Source organism: Felis catus (assembly GCF_018350175.1).
Source record: "Felis catus isolate Fca126 chromosome D2 unlocalized genomic scaffold, F.catus_Fca126_mat1.0 chrD2_random_Un_scaffold_45, whole genome shotgun sequence".
NCBI lineage: Eukaryota > Metazoa > Chordata > Mammalia > Carnivora > Felidae > Felis > Felis catus.
This window is the reverse complement of record NW_025408508.1, coordinates 201225-222777: the sequence shown is the minus strand read 5'-3', so window position 1 is coordinate 222777 and position 21553 is coordinate 201225. Positions and strand designations below refer to the sequence as shown.

Below are 21553 nucleotides of genomic sequence, written 5' to 3'. Positions count from 1 at the left end.
AACATTGCAGCTCACTCCCAGACATCGCTAGCGTTCAGGACTGCAACCCCTGCCTCCACCTTCAAAAGGCCAATCTTAGAACAACCTCATCTCCTGACGTACAACCTGATATGAACTGTCACACAGTCTGGGTTTACTTCCAGGAAAGAGATTTCAGGTGGAAAACTCTCAACTTCATGGAGCCAAATCTACTTTAACAAGACTCATTCCATTGATAGTGAAGGCAGCAGAAGGCAATGCTTGGCAAGGCTGGGTTGCTGTGTTGCCCTCAGACCATTTTCTTTGTGGTGTTGACTGAGATGGTTTCAACTTGACACTTGATGTACTCAAGAATCACATGCAAAATTGAAAATCTCTTAGCAAGTGACACAAAAGCACTAGACAGAGAAAGGCACATGCATTTCCTTCTGGCCTCTCAGGCAGTCCTTGGGCAAATGCTTGCTGGAGTGGTTGTAATGTAGTGGCTCTGTTGTAAGGGGTTGAAGATAGAGAGGTGGTCAGGGTGCTGTACCCACTCACAGAAAGAGCTTACGAGTTAACAAAAACAAGATGCCAGTGAGACAGAGCAAGCCCTAACCCCAGCTGTGGGAAGGACGAACATAAAGGTGAGTCTCCAGGGAAGAGAAGACTTCCCTTTCCAACACGAGTGAGGGACTCTCAAGGCCCCCATCTCCTCCTGAGAACAAAAGGAAATACTGTACAAAGGAGGAAACATGTGACTGAATGCACCAAGTATCTGACAACCCCACAAAGACACACAAGACCAAGATGGAGAAGAAGGAAGCCCAGGACAAAGCCAGCCTGGCAGTTGGACCCAAACTCCCTAGGACTCGTCATTGATGTGGGGTGCATACACTTGAATGGCAAAGAAGCTGAACAACTTTATGGGCACAGACTTAGAAGTAAAGAAGTGTACTTCAGGGGAGGCCAGCAAAGATGAGCCCTAGTGAAGCTGCGGGCTTTGGCCAAGACTCAGAAGAGTTACACTTGAAAAATCAGGGGACAGGAAACGACTTTCTTAGGGATTGGGCCTGCAGTGAGCAATCTCACTGGCAGAATGGATGCAGGGATCCAGTACTGCTGGTACCCCTACCCACTTTCCAGAAAGCAACTTCCATTGTTTCTGCAGCAAGAGAATTCATTTTTTTCCCCACACATTTTTGATCCATGTCTGGTCCTGAACAAAAATGACCTAATTGCTGGGTGACAAAACAGTGTGATGCGATTGAAACCTATAGGACAGTGTAGATGGATCCCGAGTGGATCCAGGTATTAACGTTATTAATGATGGTACCTTCCCTCTGCCGCCCCCAAAACATGACACAATGTGTGGCAAGCACTTAGGAGAAAGGAAAATGCAGGTTACATTACAGAAAGCAAGGTAGGAAGGGAAGGTCCAATTCTACTGAATGCATTGGGCAAAAATACTCTGGACCCAGTTCCAAAAGAAATACAATTATCTCTACTGGCTGCCATGTTCTCCCATACAATCCGGTCCTTGTGACAGTTCTCACATGAACATCTTACTTTTCTAAATTTTTTTTAACGTTTATTCATTTTTTGATAGAGACAGAGTGCGAGTTGGGTAGGGCCAGAGGAAGATATAGAATCCAAAACAAGCTCCAGGCTCTGAACTGTCAACACAGAGCCCGACATGGGGCTTGAACTCATGGACCGTGAGATCATGACCTGAGCCGAATTTGGACGTTCCACCGACTGAGCCACCCAAGCGCCCCCATCTTACTTTTTTGTAGGCACTTTTTCTTTGATCATAGAATTCTTCCAGGTTATGTGCTTTCTCTTTCAGCTGTTTGACTTTTGCTTCCTTTGTGGCTTTCACAGACCTCAATGCATTACACTTGTCTTCCAGGGCGTTTTTATTTTCTGGAAAAAAAAAGGTGTTTGCTTGATAAACATGCACATGACCTGAGTATTGATTTTGGTGAGACACAAAAAGCGCAAGAACCATGAAGGCATGAAAGTATTCTTTCCCTTACCAATGCAGAGTCATTGCCATCATATGGGGATTTCTCCCCAATAGAAAATATAACTTCTAGTTGACAGTTATTGGACCTCAAGGCTCTTAGCTCTACATCCTCGAATTCAACATTGGCACCTTGTGGCTAAGACAGATATGAGGAAAGACTTTCACGGAAAACTGATCGCACAACAATTTGTACCTCACACAGCAAGATCGTGCATTGCAATCAACAAACACTTTAGAGGCATGAATATAACTAGAAGACAAAGATGATGGAGAATAGTTCATGTCTAACAACTCATGGCTTTCTTAGTGGTGTATGTATGTATGTATGTATGTATGTATGTATATGTATATATGCCTGTTTATCCCCCATTCACGTTGAAAACTTACTATTCAGCATTCAGAGAGAAAGAGACTATTGAGCACCTGGGTGGCTCAGTCAGTTGAGCATCAGGTTCTTGATTTTGTGTCAGGTCATGATTGTAGGATCATGTGATCCAGACCTGTGTTGGGCTCCACACTGAGTGTGAATCCTGCTTAAGATTCTCTCTCTTTCCCTCTGCCCCTCTCTCCCACTTACATGCCCCCTCACTAAAATTAAAAAAAAATCATAAAGCATAATTTAAACATATTTTTTAAAGGGAAAGGATTATACACTTTGGCTATCACCCTTTGTCTCTCAACTATATTTGGGTATTTTCTACATATCTTGGAGGGCAGAGTTGAATGATGTGATAATTACCGAGTTGTGAAAATAAAAGATACCTCCTAGTCATGAAATAGCAAATCTCATCTTGGCGGTCCTAGTAAAATTCCAGCTCATTGGTCAGAAAGAGTTTTGGCTCCCAGAGGCCCACTGTCTACTGTGGTAAATGGCAGGCATATATGCTGTGCTAACTTCACCCAATGAACAAAAACCCTCCAAAGCCAAATTACGGTAAAACTCAGCAGCCAACTCTTAACCACTTCCTGATTCTTCACATTTCTTTCTCGCTCTCTGAGTTTGCAAGGTAGCAAGTGCACTTTGAACGGTGTCATTTAAAATTTCACTAAAGTGGGTGCCTGCGAGGCTCATTCAGTTAAGCATCTGACTTCAGCTCAGGTCGTCATCTCATGGTTTGTGAGTTTGAGCCCTGTGTCGGACTGTGTGCTGACAGCTCAGAGCCTGAGGCCTGCTTTGGATTCTGTGTCTCCCTCTCTCTCTGCCCCTGTCTCTCTCTCTCTAAAATAAATAAACATAAATAATTTTATGTTTACTTGTACTCAACAAGTACAAAAAGATAGAGATCATACCGTGCACAGTTTCAGACCCCAATGCTATGAAACTCTAAATCAATCACAAGAAAAAATTTGGAAAGATAACAAATACTTGTAGACTGAAGAACATCCTATGGAACAATGAATAGTGGAATGCAAGCTGCTGCAGCCACTCTGGAAAACAGCACGGAGGCTCCTCAAAAAGCTAAAAAGAGAACTATCCTACGACACAGCAATTGCAATACAAGGCATTTATCTAAGGGATACAGGTGTGCTGTTTTGAAGGGACACATGCACCCCCATGATTATAGCACCATGATCAACAATAGCCAAAGTATGGAAAAAGCCCAAATGTCCATTGATGGATGAATGGATAAAGAAGATGTGGTGTGTGTGTGTGTGTGTGTGTGTGTGTGTGTGTGTGATGGAGTATTACTCAGCAATCAAAAAGAATGAAATCTTGCCATTTGTAACTACATGGTTGGAACTAGAGGGTATTCTGCTAAGTGAAATTAGTAGTCAGAGAAAGACAAATATCATATGACTTCACTCATAGGAGGTCTTTGAGACACAAAACAGATGAACATATAATGGAAGGGAAACAAAAATAAAAACAGGGAGGTGTACAAAAGAAGAGCACACATAAATATGGAGAACAAACATGGGGTTACTGGAGGGGTTGTGGGGGGGGGATGGACTAAATGGGTAAGGGGCACTAAGGAATGTACTCATGAAATAACTGTTGCACTATACGGTAACTAATTTGGATGTAAATTGTAAATAATAAAAACTAAAATTAAAAAAAAAAGAATGAATGGGTGAACCAAGAAGTTAAAGGGAAAATTAAAAAGTACATGGAAGCCAATAAAACTGATAACACCACAGTCCAAAACCTCTGGGATGCAGCAAAGGTAGTCATAAGAGGAAGTTTAGCAATCCAGGCCTTCCTAAAGAGGGAAGAAAAGTCTCAGATACACAACGTAAGCTTATACCTTAAAGTAATGGAAAAAAGATCATCAAATAAAATCCAAATCCAGCAGAAGACAAGAAATGATAAAGATTACAGCAAAAATCAATGCTTTCAAAACTGAAAACAAAAACAAAAACAAACAACAACCCCCCCCACACACACACACAAACAGTAGAAGAGATCAATGTAACCAGAAGCTAGTTCTTTGAAATAATTAATAAAATTGATAAACCACCAGCCAGTTGGATCAAAAAGAATAAGGAAAGGACCCAAATAAATAAAATCAAGAATGAAAGAGGAGAGATCGCAACCAACACAGGAGAAATACAAACAAGAATAAGAGAATATTATCAGCAATTATATACCAAATAAAATGGACAATCTGGAAGAAATGGACAAATTCCTAGAAATACACAAACTATGAAAACTGAAAGAGGAAGAAATAGAAAATTTGAACAGACCCATAACCAGTAAAGAATTGAATTAGTAATCAAAAATCTCCCAAAAAAACAAGAGCCCAGGGCCAGATGGCTCTCCAGGGGAATTCTACCAAACATTTAAGGATGAGTTAACACCTATTCTCTTGAAGCTGTCCCAAAAATAGAAATGGAAGGAAACATCCAAACTCTTCCTATGAGTCGGCATTACCTGGATTCCAAAACTAGACAAAGATCCCACTAAAAAGAGAAATATAGACCAATTTTCATGATGAACATGGATGCAAAAATTTTCCACAAGATATTAGCCAACCAGATCCAATGATACATTTAAACTTTATTCACCACGACCAAGTGGGATTTAACCTGGAATGCAAGGCTGGATCGATATCCACAAAATAATCAATGTAATTCATCACATCAATAAAAGAAAGGACAAGAACCACATGATGCACTCAATAGATGCAGAGAAAGCATTTGACAAAATACAGCATCCTTTCTTGATAAAAGGGTTCCACCAAAAAACTGTTAAGTGATCCATGAATTCAGCAAAGTGGCAGGGTATAAAATTAATGCACAGAAATTAGTTGCATTCTTATACACAAACAAAGAAGCAACAGAAAGAGAAATCACAGAATCCATCCCGTTTACAATTGCACCAAACCCCATAAAATACCTAGGAATAAATCTAACCAAAGAGGTGAAAAATCTATACACTGAAATCTATAGAAAGATTATGAAAGAAATTGAAGATGACAAACACACAAAAATGAAAAACATTCCATGCACGTGGATAGGAAGAACAACTATTGTTAAAATGTCAATAGTACCCAAAGCAATCTACATATTCAACTGAATGCCTATCGAAATAACACCAGCATTCTCCACAGAGTTACAAAAAACAATCCTTCAATTTGTATGGAACCAGAAAAGACCCCGAATAGCCAAAGCAATCTTGAAAAAGAAAACCTAAGTAGGAGGTATCACAATCCTGGACTTCCAGCTGTATTACAAAGCTGTAATCATCAAGACAGTAAGGTACTGGCACAAGAACAGACACTCAGATCAATGGAACAGAACAGGAACACAGAATTGGACCCACAGATGTATGGCCAACTAATCTTTGACCAAAAGAAAGAAGATCCAATGGAATAAAGACAGTCTCCTCAGCAAGTGTGCTGGGAAAACTGGACAGTGATATGCAGAAGAATGAGCCTGGACCACTTTCTCACACAAAAAGACACTCAAAACGGATGTAAGACCTAAATGTAAGATAGGCAGCCATCAAAATCCTCAAGGGGAAAGCAGGCAAAAACCTCTTAATGTTGGCGTCCACATCTTCTTACCCAACACATCTCCAGAGGCAAGGAAAACAAAAGCAACACTGAAGTATTAGGACCTCATCAAAATAAAAAGCTTCTGCACAGAGAAGGAAACAATCAGCAAAACTAAAAGGCAACCAACAGAATGGGAGAAGATATTTGCAAACGACATATGAGATAAAGGATTAGTATTCAAAATCTATAAAGAACATACCAAACTCAACACCCAAAAAACAAGTAATCCAGTGAAGAAATGGGCAAAGACACGAGCAAACACTCCTCCAAGGAAGACATCCAGATGGCCAACCGACACATGAAAAAATGCTCAAAATCACTCATCATCAGGAAAATACAAATTAAAACCACAGTGAAACACCCCCTCACCCCTGTGAGAATGGCTAACATTAACAACGCAGGCAACAACAGATGTTGGCGAGGAAATGGAGAAAGAGGAACTCTTGCACTGCTGGTGCACTGGCTTGCACTGCTGGTGAAGCCACTCTGGAAAACAGTATGTAGGTTCCTCAAAAAATGAAAAAGAAGACTGTTCAACAACCCAGCAGGTGCACTAGTAGGTATTTATGCAAGGGATACAGATATGCTACTTCGAAGGGACACGTGAACCCCAAAGTTTATAGCAGTACTATCAACAATAGCTAAAGTATGGAAAAAGCCCAAATGTCCATCGATGGATGAATGGATAAAGACGTGGTATACATACATACATACATACATACATACATACATAGTATGTATATGTGTGTGTGTGTGTGTGTGTGTATACACATACATACATACACACACCATGGAATATTACTTAGCCATCAAAAAGTATAAAATCTTGCCATTTGAAACTACATGGATGGAGAGCCTCCTGGGACCTAACACTAACCGTAAACATAACCCTAAACATAACCCTCAACCTACCCTATCTAGCACATGAAAAGTAAACCAGATGCACAGCCGCACATGTGCCCTCACTTCAGCCCTCCATGGAATTAACAACATTGGTGTCGCTTCGGCCTTAGCAATTCCCTGTACAGAACTCTTACCCTAGCTAAGTGTCTATCCCCATGGGGACCCAATTCAAAAGTCTGACAACAGCACACACACGGGTTCGAGAATCGGTGCAACAATACTCGGCATGGAACATGGAACATCACCATATCTTTTGCAAAGTGTGATTGCAGCTGCACGACAGGATTCTAGAGGCCTATTCCAAGGGAGGCCCAAACATCTCTCTGGCCTTGGATCCTATGAAGTGATACTCACTGGCACGCTCCTTTATGTACTCCATTCATCCGTTCGGAGAGACAACTGCACTGTTGTGGGTTCAGTGCCTGGAGCCTCCTGGGACCTAAAACTAACCCTAACCGTAACCCTAAACATAACCTTCAACTTACACCTAACCCTATCTCTAATTGAACCCTATACTTGACCCCCACCTTTTCTAGGGCCCTCAACACAGCCCTCGATGGAGATCATGAGACTGGAGTCGCTTCAGCCCTGTCGACTTCCTTGGACTGAACCCTAATCCTACCTAAAGCTTTCTCCCCATGGGGACCCAATTCTAAAATCTGACAACAGCACCCACAAGGGTTCGAGAATTGGTGCAAAAATACTCAGCATGGAACGTGGAACATAACCATGTCATTTCAAAAGCACAGCTGCAGTTGCACAAGAGGATTCCTGAGGCCTAACCAAAGGGTGGCCCATACATTTTCCTGGCCTTGGAACCCAAAGACTAATCCTAACAGGCACCCTCCCTTGTATCCTACACTCAGCCCTTCGGGGAGACAATTGTTCTGTTGTGCGTTCAGTGCCTGGAGCTTGCTGGGTTAGGACCTAACCCTAACCCTAATCATAACCCTAATCGTAAACTTCAACCTACACCTAACCCTATCTCTAACCCAAACACTACACTTGACCCGCACACTCCCATGGGCACTCAATTCAGCCCTGCAGCGAGATCACGAGACTGGAGTCTCTTCGGCCATGGCCACACCACTGGAATGAACTCTAACCCTAGCTATGGCTCTGTATGCATTGGGACCCAATTCCAATGTCTGACAACAGCTCTCACACTGGTTTAAGAATTGGTCCAGAAATAGTTGGCATGGAACTTGGAACATCACCATGTCACTTCCAAAGGGTGACTGCAGCTGCAGGGGAGGAATCCTGAGGCCTACCCAAAGGGTGGCCCATACATTTGTTTGGTCTTGGAACCCAAATACGAAGACTGACGGGCACCCTCCCTTGTGTACTACACTCAGCTCTTCAGGTTGACACCTGCTCTGTTTGGGGTCAGTGTCTGGAGTCTCATGGGACCTAAACCTAAACCTAACAGTAACCCTAACCATAAATAACACCCTACACTGAACCCTATCTATCTCATTAAGTCTACACCAGACCCACAGCTGCGCATGTGCCCTGACTTCAGAGCTCCATGGAATTCACAACACTGGAGTTGCTTTGCCCCTGGTGACATTCCTGGACCAAACCCTAAACCTATCTAAGTGTCTCTCCCATGGGGAACCAAGTCCAAAATCTGACAATAGCACACACAAGGGTTCGAAAACAGGTGTAGAAATACTTGGCATGGAATATATATCATCACCATGTTATTTCCAAACCATAACCCTAACTGTACCCCTAACAATTACCCTCACCCTACACCTACCCCTATATCTAACCCTACCCTACATTGAACCACACCCTCGCATGTGCCCTCAATTCAGCCCTCGAGGGAGATCACAAAACCAGAGTTGCTTCAGGCCTGGCGACTTCCCTGGACCAAACCCTAACACTAGCTAAGGCTCGAGGACCCAATTCCAAAGTCTGACAACAGTACGCACGCGGGCTCGAGAATCAGTGAAGAAATACTTGGCATGGAACGTGGAACATCACCATGTCATTTCCAAAACGCGACTGCAGCTGCACGAGAGGCTTCCTGAGTCCTACACGAAGGGTGACACATACATTTCTCTGGCCTTGGAAGTCAAAGGCTAATCCTGACCGACACCCTCTCTTGGGTACTCCACTCAGCCCCTCCGGTTAACACCAGCTCTGCTGTGGGATCAGTGTCTGGAGTCTTCTGGGACCTAAACCTAACCCTAATCCTAAACATAATTCTTACCCTACACCTAACCCTATCAACCTCGATAAGCTACACCAGACCCATAGCCACGCACATACCCCCACTTGAGCCCCCATGGAATTCACAACACTGCTATGGCTTCTGCCATGGTGACTCCCCTGGACCGAAACCTAACCCTAACTGAGGCTCTGTCCCCATGGGGACCCAATTGCAAAGTCTGACAAGAGCACGCACATGGGTTCGAGTATCGGTGCAGAAATACTCGACGGGGAATGTGGAACATCACTATGTCATTTTCAAAGAGGAACTGCAGCGGAACGAGAGGATTCCTGAGACCTATATGAAGCTTGCCCAATATTTGTTTGGCAATGGAAACCAAACACTAATCCTGACTGGCACCTTCCTTTGTGTTCTCCACTCAGCCCATCGGGGAGACAACTGCTCTGCGGTGGGGTCAGTGCCTAGAGACTCCCGGGACCTAACCGTAGCCCTAACGTAACCCTAAACATAACCCTCACCCTACACCTAACCCTGACATTAACCCAAATCCTACACTTGACCCGAACTGTCACATGGGCCCTCAATTCAGTCCTCGAGGGAGATCAGGAAACTGGAGTCGATTCGCTCCTGCTGACTTCCCTGGACCTAACACAAACCCTAGGTAAGGCTCTCTTCCCGTCGGGACCCAATTCCAAGTCTGACAACAGCATGCACACGGTTTCGAGAATCTGTACAGAAATACTCGACATGGAATGTGGAACATCACCATCTCATTTCAAAAGCGCGACTGCAGCTGCATGAGACGAATCCTGAGGCCTACCCAAAGGGTGACCCTTACATTTGTCTGGCCTTGGAACCCAAAGACTAGTCCTGATTGACACCCTCCCTTGGGGACACCACTCACCCCTTTGTTGAGATAACACCACTGTTGTGGGTTCAGTGCCTAGAGCCTCCTGAGACCTGACCCTAACCCTAATCATAACCCTAACCATAACCTTCACCCTACACCTAACCCTATCTAGTACACTAACTCTAAACCAGATTCACAGCCGCGCATGTGCCCTCAATTCAGCGCTCCATGGAATTCAAAACACTGGTGTCGCTTCGGACTTGGCGACTTCCCTATACTGAACCCTGACCCTAGCTAAGTGTCTATCCCCAGGGGGACTCATTTACAAAGTCTGACATCAGCACATACATGGGATCAAGAATCGGTGCATAAATACTAGGCATGAAACGTGGAACATCACCATGTCATATGCAAAGCACGACAGCAGCTGCACGAGAAGAATCCTGAGGCCTACCCAAAGGGTGGGCCATATGTTTGTCTGGCTTTGGTACCCAAAGATTAATGCGAACGAAAACCCTCCCTTCTGTACTGCACTCAGGCCTTCAGGAAGACAACTGCTTTGCTGTAGAGTCACTGCCTTCACTCACCTGGAACTTAACACTAACGGTGAACCGAAACATAACCCTCACCCTAAGCCTAACCGTATCTAGCACACTAACTCTATAGCAGACTCACAGCCACACATCAGCCCTCCATTGAATTCACAACAGTGGTGTTGTTTCAGCCTGGAGACAACCCTGGATGGAACCATACTCTAGCTAAGGCTCTTACCCATGGGCACCCAAAACCAAAGTCTGACAACACCACACACCTGGGGTCCAGAAGCAGTGAAGGATCATTCCAGATAGAACCTGGAACCTCAGCATGTCATTTCTCAGGCCCGGCTGCAGCTTTCTGAAATGATTGCTGAGGCCTACACAACCAATGGCCCATACAGTTGTCTGGAAATGGAACGGAAATACTAAAAATGACCGGCATCCTCCCATGTGCCCTCAACTCAGCCCTTCGGGGAGACAACTGCACTGCTGTGGACTCAGAGCCAGGAGCATCCTGGGACCTAACCCTACCCCTAACCAGAACCCTCTACCGAAACCTAATGCTACACTTGACCCGCACCGTCACATGGGCCCTCACTTCCGCCCTCGAGGGAGATCACGAGACTTGAGTCACTTTGCATCTGGGGACATCCCTGGACCAAACCCTAACCCTAGCTAGGACTCTCTCCCCATTGGGACCCACCAAAGTCTCGCAACGCCACGTGCTTGGGGTCCAGAAGCGATGTAGGATCATTCAGCATAGAAACTGGAACATCACCAAGTCATTTCCAAGGCCTGAGTACAGGTGCACAAGAGAATTCCTGAGTCCTAACTGACGAGTGATCCATAGAATTGTATGGCCTGGGACCCAAAGACTAATCCTGAGCGGCACCCTCCCTTGTGCCCTCAACTCAGCCTTGCAGGGAGACATCTGCACTGCTGTGGGTTCAGCGCAGGGAGAATCCTGGGACCTAACCCTAACCAGAACCCTCAAGAGAAACCTAACGGTATCTCGAACCCAAACCCATGACTCACACCATTGCAAGGACCCTCAATTCAGCCCTCGAGGGAGATCATGAGACTGGAGTTGCTTCGGCCCTGGTGTTGTCTCTGGACTGAACCTTATCCCTAGATAAGGCTCTCTCCCCATAAGGACCCAATACCAAAGTGACAACACCGCGCGCCTATGGTCCAGAAGCTGTGCAGGATCACTCAGCATAGAATCTGGAACATCACCATGTCATTTCCAAGGCCCGGTGGCAGCTGTTCAAGAGTATTCCTGAGGAATATCCGAACACTGTCCCACAGACGTTGTCTGGCCTTGGAATCCAAAGACTCATCCTAAGGGCACCCTCCCTTGTGCCCTCAATTCAGCCCTTTGGGGAGTCAACTGCACTGCTGTGGCTTCAGCTCCTGGAGCCTGTTGGGACCTAACGCTAACCAGAACTCTCAACCAAAACCTAATCCTATCTCGAAAACTAACCCTACAGTGGAGCTGCACCGTCTCATGGGCCCTCACTTCAGCCCTCGAGGGAGATCACAAGACTGGAGTTGCTTTGGCCCTGGCGATATCGCCAGACCGAAACCTATCACAAGCTAAGATTCTTTCCCAATGGGGACCCCATACCAAAGTCTGGCAACACCAAGCGCCTGGGGTGCAGAAATGGTGCAGGATCACTCAACAAATAATCTGGATCATCACCATGTCGTTTCCAAAACCCGACTGCAGCAATCTGAGAGGAATCCTGACGCCTACCCAACCAGTGGCCCATAGAGATATCTGGCATAGGAACCCAAAGACTAATCCTGACCAGCACCCTCACTTGAGCCCTCAACTCAGCCCGTTGGGTAGACAACCACACTGCTGTAAGTTCAGTGCCTGGAGCCTCTTGGGACCTAACCGTAACCCTAACCCTAACCAGAACCACCAACCAAAACCTAACCCAGTCTCGAACCCTAACCATACACTTGACCCGTACCATCACCCAGGCCCTCACTTCAGCCCTCGAGGAAGATCACGAGACGGGAGTTGCTTCAGCTCTGGTGACGTCCCTGGACCAAACCCTAACCCTAGCTAAGGCTCTCTTCCCATGGGACCGAATACCAAAATCTAACACCATGCGCCTGGGGTCCAGAAGCGGTGCAGGATCACTCCACATAGAACCTGGAACATCACCATGTCATTTCCAAGGTTGGGCTTCAGGTACTCAAAAGTATTCCTGAGGCCTAACCGACCAGTGGCCCATAGAATTGTCTGGCCTTGGAACCCAAAGACAAACCCTGACCGGCACCCTCCCTTGTGCCCTCAACTCAGCCCTTCGGGGAGACAAATGCACTGTTATGTGTTTAGCGCCTTGAAACTCCTGGGAACAAAATCCGAACCCTACTTCTAACCCTCATCAGAAACCTCAACTGAAACCGAGCCTAACTCGAACCCAAACCCTACAATTGCTCCGTATCGTCATATTGGCCCTCACTTCAGACCTCGAGGGAGATGACGAGACTGGTTTCGCTTGGAGCTGGAAATGTCACTGGACAGAACCCTAACCTTAGATAAGGCTCTCTCGATATTAGACCCAATAACAACGTATGACAACACCACATGCCTGGGGAACAAAAGCGGTGCAGCATAACTCCGCATAGGACATGTAATATACTATGTTCTTTTGAAGGACCGGTTGAAGATCCAGAGAGATTTCCAGAGGCCTACCCGACTAGTGGCCCATACAGTTGTCTAGCCTTGGAACTCAAAGACTAATCCTAATCGGCACCATCCATTGTTCCTTCAAATTAGACTTTTGGGGAAACAACTGCACTGCTCTGGTTTCAGCGCCTAGTGTCTCCTGGAACGTAACCCTAAACCTATGCCTAAACCTAAACAGAACCCTCAACCGAATCCTAACACTATCTCAACCCTAAATCTACAGTTGAAAAGCACCATCGCATGGGTCCTCAATTCAGTTCTAGAGGGAGATCATGAAACTAGAGTCGCTTATGCCCTGGCGACGTCCCTGTAACAAACCATAACCCTACTTAAGGCTCTCTACCCATGCGGACCCAATAACAAAGTCTGACAACACCACGCCCTGGGGTCCAGAAGTGGTGCAGGATCACTCGGCTTAGAACCTGGAACATACCCATGTCATTTCCAAAACGTGGCTGCAGCTGCCCGAGAATATTCCTGAGGCCTACCAGACCACTCTCCCATACAGTTGTCTAGATTGGAACCAAAAGACTAATCGTGACAGGCAACCGACCTTGGAATCTCACCTCAGCCCTTTGGGGAGACAATTGCAATGCCGTGGGTTCAGCCCCTGCAATGTCCTAGGGCCTAATCCTAACTACTAACCCTACCCCTATCCCAAACCCAAACCTTAATCCTAGCCCTAAATCCTATCCCTAACCCAAACCATGGCACTAATATACATTAACACCATCCGCAACAATACAAACACTAAACCGAAACGCTGAACCCTAAACCCCAAATCTGAAACCAAATCCTAACTGTAACCATAAACTTAAACTCTATACCTGAACACTAACCTCTAACCCTAATCCCCAAAACATAAATACTAAACACTAACCCTAACCAAACACTGACCCTGACCATAACCCTAAAACCTAACCACTAGCATGTAACCACGAAAACCTAACCCCTACCCCAAAACCTAAAACCTAAACTCTAAACAATAAAACCTAAATCCTAATCCCTATCCCCTGACCCTGACACTACCCTGACCGTGACCCTAACCCTGAAGCTAATGCTGATACTAACACTAACACCTAAGCCCTACCCTAACCCTAAGCTACACCCCAACCCTAGCCCCTAAACCCTAAATCTAACCTTCACCATAATCCTAACCCTTTAAATCTAACCATCTAATCTAACCCTAACCCTAACCCCGAACCGCTAACCCTAACCCCTAGCCCTAACCCCATGGACAGTCCTTCATCACCAGTCATGGGCTATGAACCACCCCCCCCATCCTCCACCTCCTCTATTTGGGTAGATAAACTGAAGTGGTTAGGGATTTCTAAAGCATATTCATCTACTTCGTGAAACACTTTGTGGGAAAAATGTAGAGAGGGATGTTAGGGCTTGGCAATTCAACTGCAAAACTGCCTGAGGACTTTGTAACATATCTCAAGTTTCTCAGGACATATGTTCAACGGACTGTATCATTTCCCCGTAATGAGGTCAGCTTTAGGTTTCTCCTGTCAACAGGAAAGAAGATTTTTACACAAAGACAGATGTATCGGGCGTACTGGTGCATATTTTATAGACACAATGTTTTGAGTTCTGTGAAGGATGAGATGCACCCCTAAGTGTAGGTGACTTAGGTGTCCTGTGTGAAATGGGGCACATGCATTAAATGACATAGACCTTGTGGTCACCATGTTGGAAGCACCAGTGGAGGAGTGGGGGAAACTTGAATCACACAGGAATAGAAATTTGAGAAATTAGAGGACAGTAAGCAGAGTTTGAGGAAGTGCAGAGGGGAGGGGACTGGGTTCAGTGAGATGCAGTTGCAGCCAATTCCTGACCACAGCCTGAGCAGGGAGCATGAGTTCCACACGGAGCTACTATGTGGGATCACTCTCAGTGCACAATGCAAGGTTCCTCTCCAAAATGTCATATTTGTCAAAGTGCACCCAGGTGATCATCTAAAAAGGTTGTTGTCTCCCTGCGTTGTCTGAAGGTTCTGGATATTTATGGGTGAAAAAAATGCCCTGGATATATAGAAAATTTAACTTGGTCTTAAGGAAATGCTTGTCTGCATAAGTTCATATCCTTCAGTGAGACTAAAAGTGAAGACAGGATCTAGATCAGCTGAGTGCCTGCATTGGCCTTTAGCCTGGGTAAACCTACAATTCAGGGATGCCCAGATGCCACCCCTGCTGGATCTCTGACATAACCTGACTACGACTTTGCATCTATCTCCTTAAACTTCTCTCACAATATCCCAAGGGTTTCCCTGTGTTCCTGCTATCTCAGCCAGAATACCAATTCTCAGTGGGACCTACACAGAGCCCGAGATGGGTTATCTGTGCAAGAGGGGTAATATTTGTTTCTAAGGACATAATGAAAAGAAGACATTGAATACAGAATGCATCTGCACAATGTCTGGGAAATATCCACTCACCCTTCTCCCAGTTTCAATTAAGATATCTCCACACAAATGATCATCAAAAAAAGATGGTCACAGAAGTTCATTAAACTAAGACGGTTAACGCCTCAGCCCAGGGATTGGGGATCGCCACTTTAAAGAAGACAACGGCACACTTATTGTATTAAGATTCAGGCCCTGCCAGACAAAGAAAGAAAAAGATAATTACGAGAATGTGTATATCAGAGTTCTACATCTGAGATCTGAAGACAATCATATTCCATTACATATAGACTCGCAGATGCATCCACACTAAAGTGTTCATCTGAGGCCACAGATTAAGTACCGAAGAGGGAATGCGTGTAGGAAAACATAAGACCATAGGGAAATAACCCCAAATCTCGTAAATCTCACTGCCTTATACGACAACTATTTTGAAATTTGAAGAGGACTGTGTGAGGTGACAGATTATGGTGATTATATATCTTAAAAATGTGTCAGATCTGCCTGCATGCTTTCTCTGCTAACCCTGCGCTCTCCACTTTGTTTTTCTTAGTATCCCTTAATAGTACTTTCACTGTTCTGTCTCTGTTTCAGTGTTTGCTTCTAGGAGGACCTACTCTCACCCCCCATCGACTATACACAGTGTGGTTCCTATACACACAGGTAACAAACTAGCAGAAATTGCAGTGATGTAGGATAGTAGCAAGATCGCCCTTTTTGCAGAGGAGCCCGAGAGAGTTTTCTGGGGTGATGGTAACTTCCTATATCTAGATGCATGGGGTGCTTCTGCTCATTTATTTTAGAAACATTCACTGACTCCTGGTGCTTGGGGTCAGATAGACAGGTACCTGACCCTAGCATATGGCTGATTTCTAATGGTGGGTAAGGATCAGGGACCAGCAGTGACTGTGGGAGATGAGTGAGGAGGCCACACATGGAGTCAGATCCTCCCTCAGGATGCCATGTCTCCACGGACAGCAACCTTGTGCAGGAGGTCTCTGAGGATCACATATTTCTTGATCAGTCCTGTGAAATGAATAATCCTACTCCAGATTTCTCACTGAGGGATGGACAGGGCAGAGGCCAGCAGCTGGAGGACACCCTGATCATGGCTGGAGTGGAACCGTGGGCCTGGGAGATTGAGCCAGAGAAAGGGAAAGGCAGAAGATAGTGGCAAGGATTTTGAGAGATAAAGGGAAGAGGAGAGAAGGCAATGTTTTCTACTGACTTCACCCACATTTCTGTGTGAACAAAAGGAGATTCTTGTCTCGCAGGGAAGGGAAGAGGGCCGGCAAAAAGACAGGGTGACATTCTCAGCTCAAGTGCTCAGGATATCTGCCTTGCTCTTGAATACATATCATAGGAAGCCTGTGCATTCTGTCATAAGTGGAACTGCAGCTCATACCATTTAGTGAAAATTAAAGCGATGATGAAGACCTCATCATTAAAGTATTGCAACGAGAGTATGTGAACATACAGAGAGATACAATAGAAGCAAAAGTCCAAAGGTAAACCGATTGCAAAACTTATGGGAATATAGACTATCGGAAAAGGAGATACCTCAATGCCAGTTTTCAGACACTTGCGCAATATGTGAAAACGTGGGGGAAAAAAAGTAGTCCTTACTTCAAAAGCAACATTAGCATTAGACACAAAGGGATCATGATGGAAGGTTTAGGGAGAAACCATATGATTTCATGGTGCTGTACCCATGGTCCTGCACCCTCAATCTCATCAAAGTATACCCTTTAACTTGAGGTTTGTTATATGTAATTATACCTCATTAAAGAGAGTTTCAAAACATAAAATAATAGAAGCAAATGTGGAAAAGTTCCTTTCCAATCCTGAAGTACATGTGTGATATGAGTCTGTCTTCCCATGTCTCAAAAATCCAAACTAATAAGACATTTAAAAAATTAATAATAGCAAAGTAAGAGGACCCTGAGCTCACCCTGTCCCATGTTTTCAACTGCATAACATCCACATCCAAGTCCATGAATCAAAGAGCAATCCAAAGACTGGCAGAACAAACTCCACACCGAAGTAGAGAGAAGCTGCATCAGAAAGGTTAGGAATGTCAGAAAGGTGGAGGCTGTCTGCCTGCAGAAGGGGCAGAAAAAGTGAGCCCCACACCAGGGAGGTCATACAGGGAAGACTAATCTCCATAACATTGGGCATTAGAACTTAGAGGGGCTGAATGCCTTTGTGTTCATATACAGGAGCTTTGGAGGTCAAATGACCCAGCACTGGGAGATCCAGGAGGATTAGTGATAGCCAGATCCCTGCGTGTGTAGAGAGGCAATGTAAACATGGCATGTTGCACAATGCTGAGGGAACAGGAGACAGATGTATTCATGCTGATTCCGGAGTGTGTTGGAGGACTTCTCCAACAACGAGGGAGCTCACAGGCACCATTCTTCTCCCCCAGCCTCCCAGAATAAGCATAGAAGCACCCACAAGAGGGTGAGGCTGCACAGACACTTGCTAACTAACCCATTAGCAGTGTGCCAGTCCCAAGGGTTCACTAGGGGACTCACCAAACCAAGCCTGCTGGTCTCAGGCCAAACATTTTTCAAACCACAAGGGCACCCTGTCTGACAAGCTGCATGCATAGCTGCCACAACATGCTGTGCACATCTGCACCTCACCCAGCTGTACATATCCAGGCACCCTCATCTGTCTCACTAAGCCACATGTCCCCAGGCACAGACATGCTCTGTGCATATCCTCAAGCCCCTAGCTTCCACCGCTGGTCCACAGCCCCCAGCCAACAAAGGACATCGGGAAATCTGGCATAGGACTTGTAGCCCTGTGAAATTTTGCTAACACTCCTGCCCTGTGCCCAAGTTATCCAGCGGGCATACCACCCCACAGCTGGCCTGCCTGGGTCCCACTAAAACCAATGAGACGAAGCACAGCCCACAACAGCATGCAATCAGTGCAGACACCTGCACTAAAAGGAAAAGTAACCCAGACACAACAGCAGGCTGTGAACAGTACCCATACGATAGCCTCCTGAAGGTCCAGGTCCTATAAACGGAGACGTGCACTGCTGAGTTCTCCAGGACCTCTTCTTCATAACGTTATTAGTTTCAAGAGCAGAAGGTACAGCTGACTTTTTTAACACAGAGAAACAGAGACAGAGAGACAGACAAAATGGACACACAGAGATGTTTTTCCACAATGAAAGACCTAGTGAAAGTCACAGCCAGAGATCTAAGCCAAAGAGATGTAGGTAACATACCTGATACAGATTTGAAAGCAATGATCGTAAGGATACTCATTAGAGTTGTGAAATGAGTAGAAGAGTGAGACCCCTGACTAGAGATAAGAAATAGTACAGTAGACATTGAGGACACAATAAAGGAGAGACACGCTTGCTGGAACTAACAAAGGGATGGAAGAAGCAGAGGAGCAAACCAGCGACCTCGAAGACTGAGTAATGGAAATGAATCACATTGAACCAAAGAGAGAGAACAGAATTCTGCAACGTGAGATGAGACTAAGGGAACTCAGTGACTACAGCAAAGATAACAATATTGATATTGTAGGAGTCGCAGAAGAAAGAGAAAAGGGGGCAGAAAATTTATTTGTGGAAACAATAGCTGAAAAATGCCCTAATTGGGGGAGGAAACAAACGTCCACATCCGGGAGGCTAGAGAATTCACATCGAAATGAACAAAATCAGGCCAACATCCAGACATATTGTAAGCAAACTTGCAAATTACAGTGACAATAAAGAAAAACTCTTAAATGCAGCAACACAAAGAGACCTTCACTTAGAAGGGAAGACCCATAAGGCTAGCTACCAGATTTCTGAACAGATACTTGGCAAGCGAGAAGCAAGTGACATCACATATTCAAAGTGCTGAATGGAAAAATTAGCAGCCAAGAATACTCTATCCAACAAGTCTATCATTCAGAATGGAAGGAGACACAGACTTTCCCAAACAAAAACTAAAGGTGTTTGTACCACTAAACCAGTCCTGCAAGAAATATGAAGAGGGACTCTTTGAGTGGAAAAGGGAGACCAACAGTGACAGTATGGAGGTAGAAGACACAAATCAAGTAAAACATGAATATTTTTGTAAAAAATAGTTAAGGAACTCAGAGATATGGATTTGAAATATAATAACATCTCCCAAAAACCTAGGGAGGAGAAAATAATGGGTTCCAAGGTAAATGACCATCAGCTTAATACAAACTGCTAAACGCAGAAGAGGTTATATACATAACCCAGCAGTAACCATATATCAGAAACCAGTCACAAATATGCTAAGAGTAAAGATAAATAAATTAAAATACTTCACTAAAGAAAATAAGCAAAACATGAAAGACAGACAAGAAAGGATCGGAGAAAATCATTAGAAACCACAAGAAAACAGGTAATATAATGGCAATACATACATACATACATACATACATACATACATACATAGCAATCATTTCTTTGAAGGTAAATGGAATGAACGCTCCAATCTAGAGACATAGGGTGTAAGAACAGATGAAAAAAAAAAAAAACTAGAGTAACAATACTTGTATCAGAAAAAATACGCTTAAAGTACATAACAAGAGACAGAGGAGGACGTTATATAACAGTAAAGGGTACAGTCCAAAAGGAGATATAACAACTATAAATATATCCCACAATTAAGTGGGATTTATTCCCAAGTTGCAAGGGTGGTTCAGTATTTGCAAATCAATCAATGTGATACAATATATCAACAGGAGAAAGGACAAGAACCATATGATCGGGGCACCTGGGTGGCTCAATCCTTTAGCAGTCCGACATCAGCTCAGGTCATGACCCCATGCTTCGTGAGTTCAAGTCCCACATCGGACTCTGTGCTGAAAGCTCAGAGCCAAGAGCCTCCATCGAACTCTGTGTCTCCCACTCTCTTTCTGCCCCTTCCCTGCTCACACTCTGTCTCTCTCAAAATTAATAAACTTTAAAAGAAAAGAACCATACGGTCATTTCAATACATGAAGAAAAAGCATTTGACATACTACAACATCCATTCATGATTATAACCCCCTAAAGTAGGTTTACAGGGAACATACATCAATGCAATAAATGTTTTCTATGAAAACCCTGCAGCTATAATCAACCTTAATGGAGAAAATCTGAGAGCTTTTCCTATAAGGTCAGGGAAAACACAAGGATGTTTACTCTTACCACTTTTAATAAACATAGCATTGGAAGTCCAAGGTACAGCCAGCAGATAAATCAAACAAAACAAAACGAAACAAAACAACATAAAGTAAATTAAAGTAAAAGAAAAGAAAAGAAAAAGAAAGAAAAGAGAAAAGAAAAGAAAAGAAAAGAAAAGAAAAGAAAAGAAAAGAAAAGAAAAGAAAAGAAAAACTAATCCAAATCTGGAAGAAGTGAATCTTTCACACTTTGCAGATTACATGACACTATATATATGGAAAACCCTAAAGAGTCCACCCAATAACTGCTAGAAGTGATAAATGAATACAGCAATGTCACCGGATACAAAATCATTGTACAGAAATCTGTTGCATTTCTAGACAATAACGAAGCAGTAGAGAGAGAAATTAAGAAAACAGTCCCATTTACAGTTGTACACCAAATAATAAGGTATCTATGAATAAATCTATCCAAGCTGGTGAGCGACCTATACTCTGAAAATTATAAAACAGTGATGAAAGAAATACAAGATGACACAAAAAAATGGAAGGATATTCCATACTCATGGATCGGAAGTACAAATTTCATGGAAATGTCTATACTTCCCACAGCAACTGACACAACTAATGCCATCGCCATCAAAATAGCAACAACATTTTTCATAGAACTAGAACGGTCCTAAAATTTGTACAGAACCACAAAAGACCCAAATCTTCAGAGTAAACAAACTTTATGTGAAGTGATAATTATGGATGGAACTATGCCTCTGGATCTTCTGCTCCAAAACACAGTAGTCAGCCTAAGCATTTGAACAAACGTTAGACATATCCCAACCAA

General features: G+C 44.2%; 1 long non-coding RNA gene across 21 annotated transcripts in view; it reads right to left on the bottom strand.

Moving 5' to 3' along the window:
• LOC109495577 overlaps window positions 1-21553 on the bottom strand; it is an 83835-nt gene that overhangs the window by 9749 nt on the left and 52533 nt on the right. For all 21 annotated transcript variants that reach the window (XR_006593461.1, XR_006593460.1, XR_006593462.1 and 18 more), the window contains one exon: window positions 1745-1884. This is a non-coding gene — a long non-coding RNA (uncharacterized LOC109495577). The remainder of the gene's footprint in view (window positions 1-1744; window positions 1885-21553) is intronic.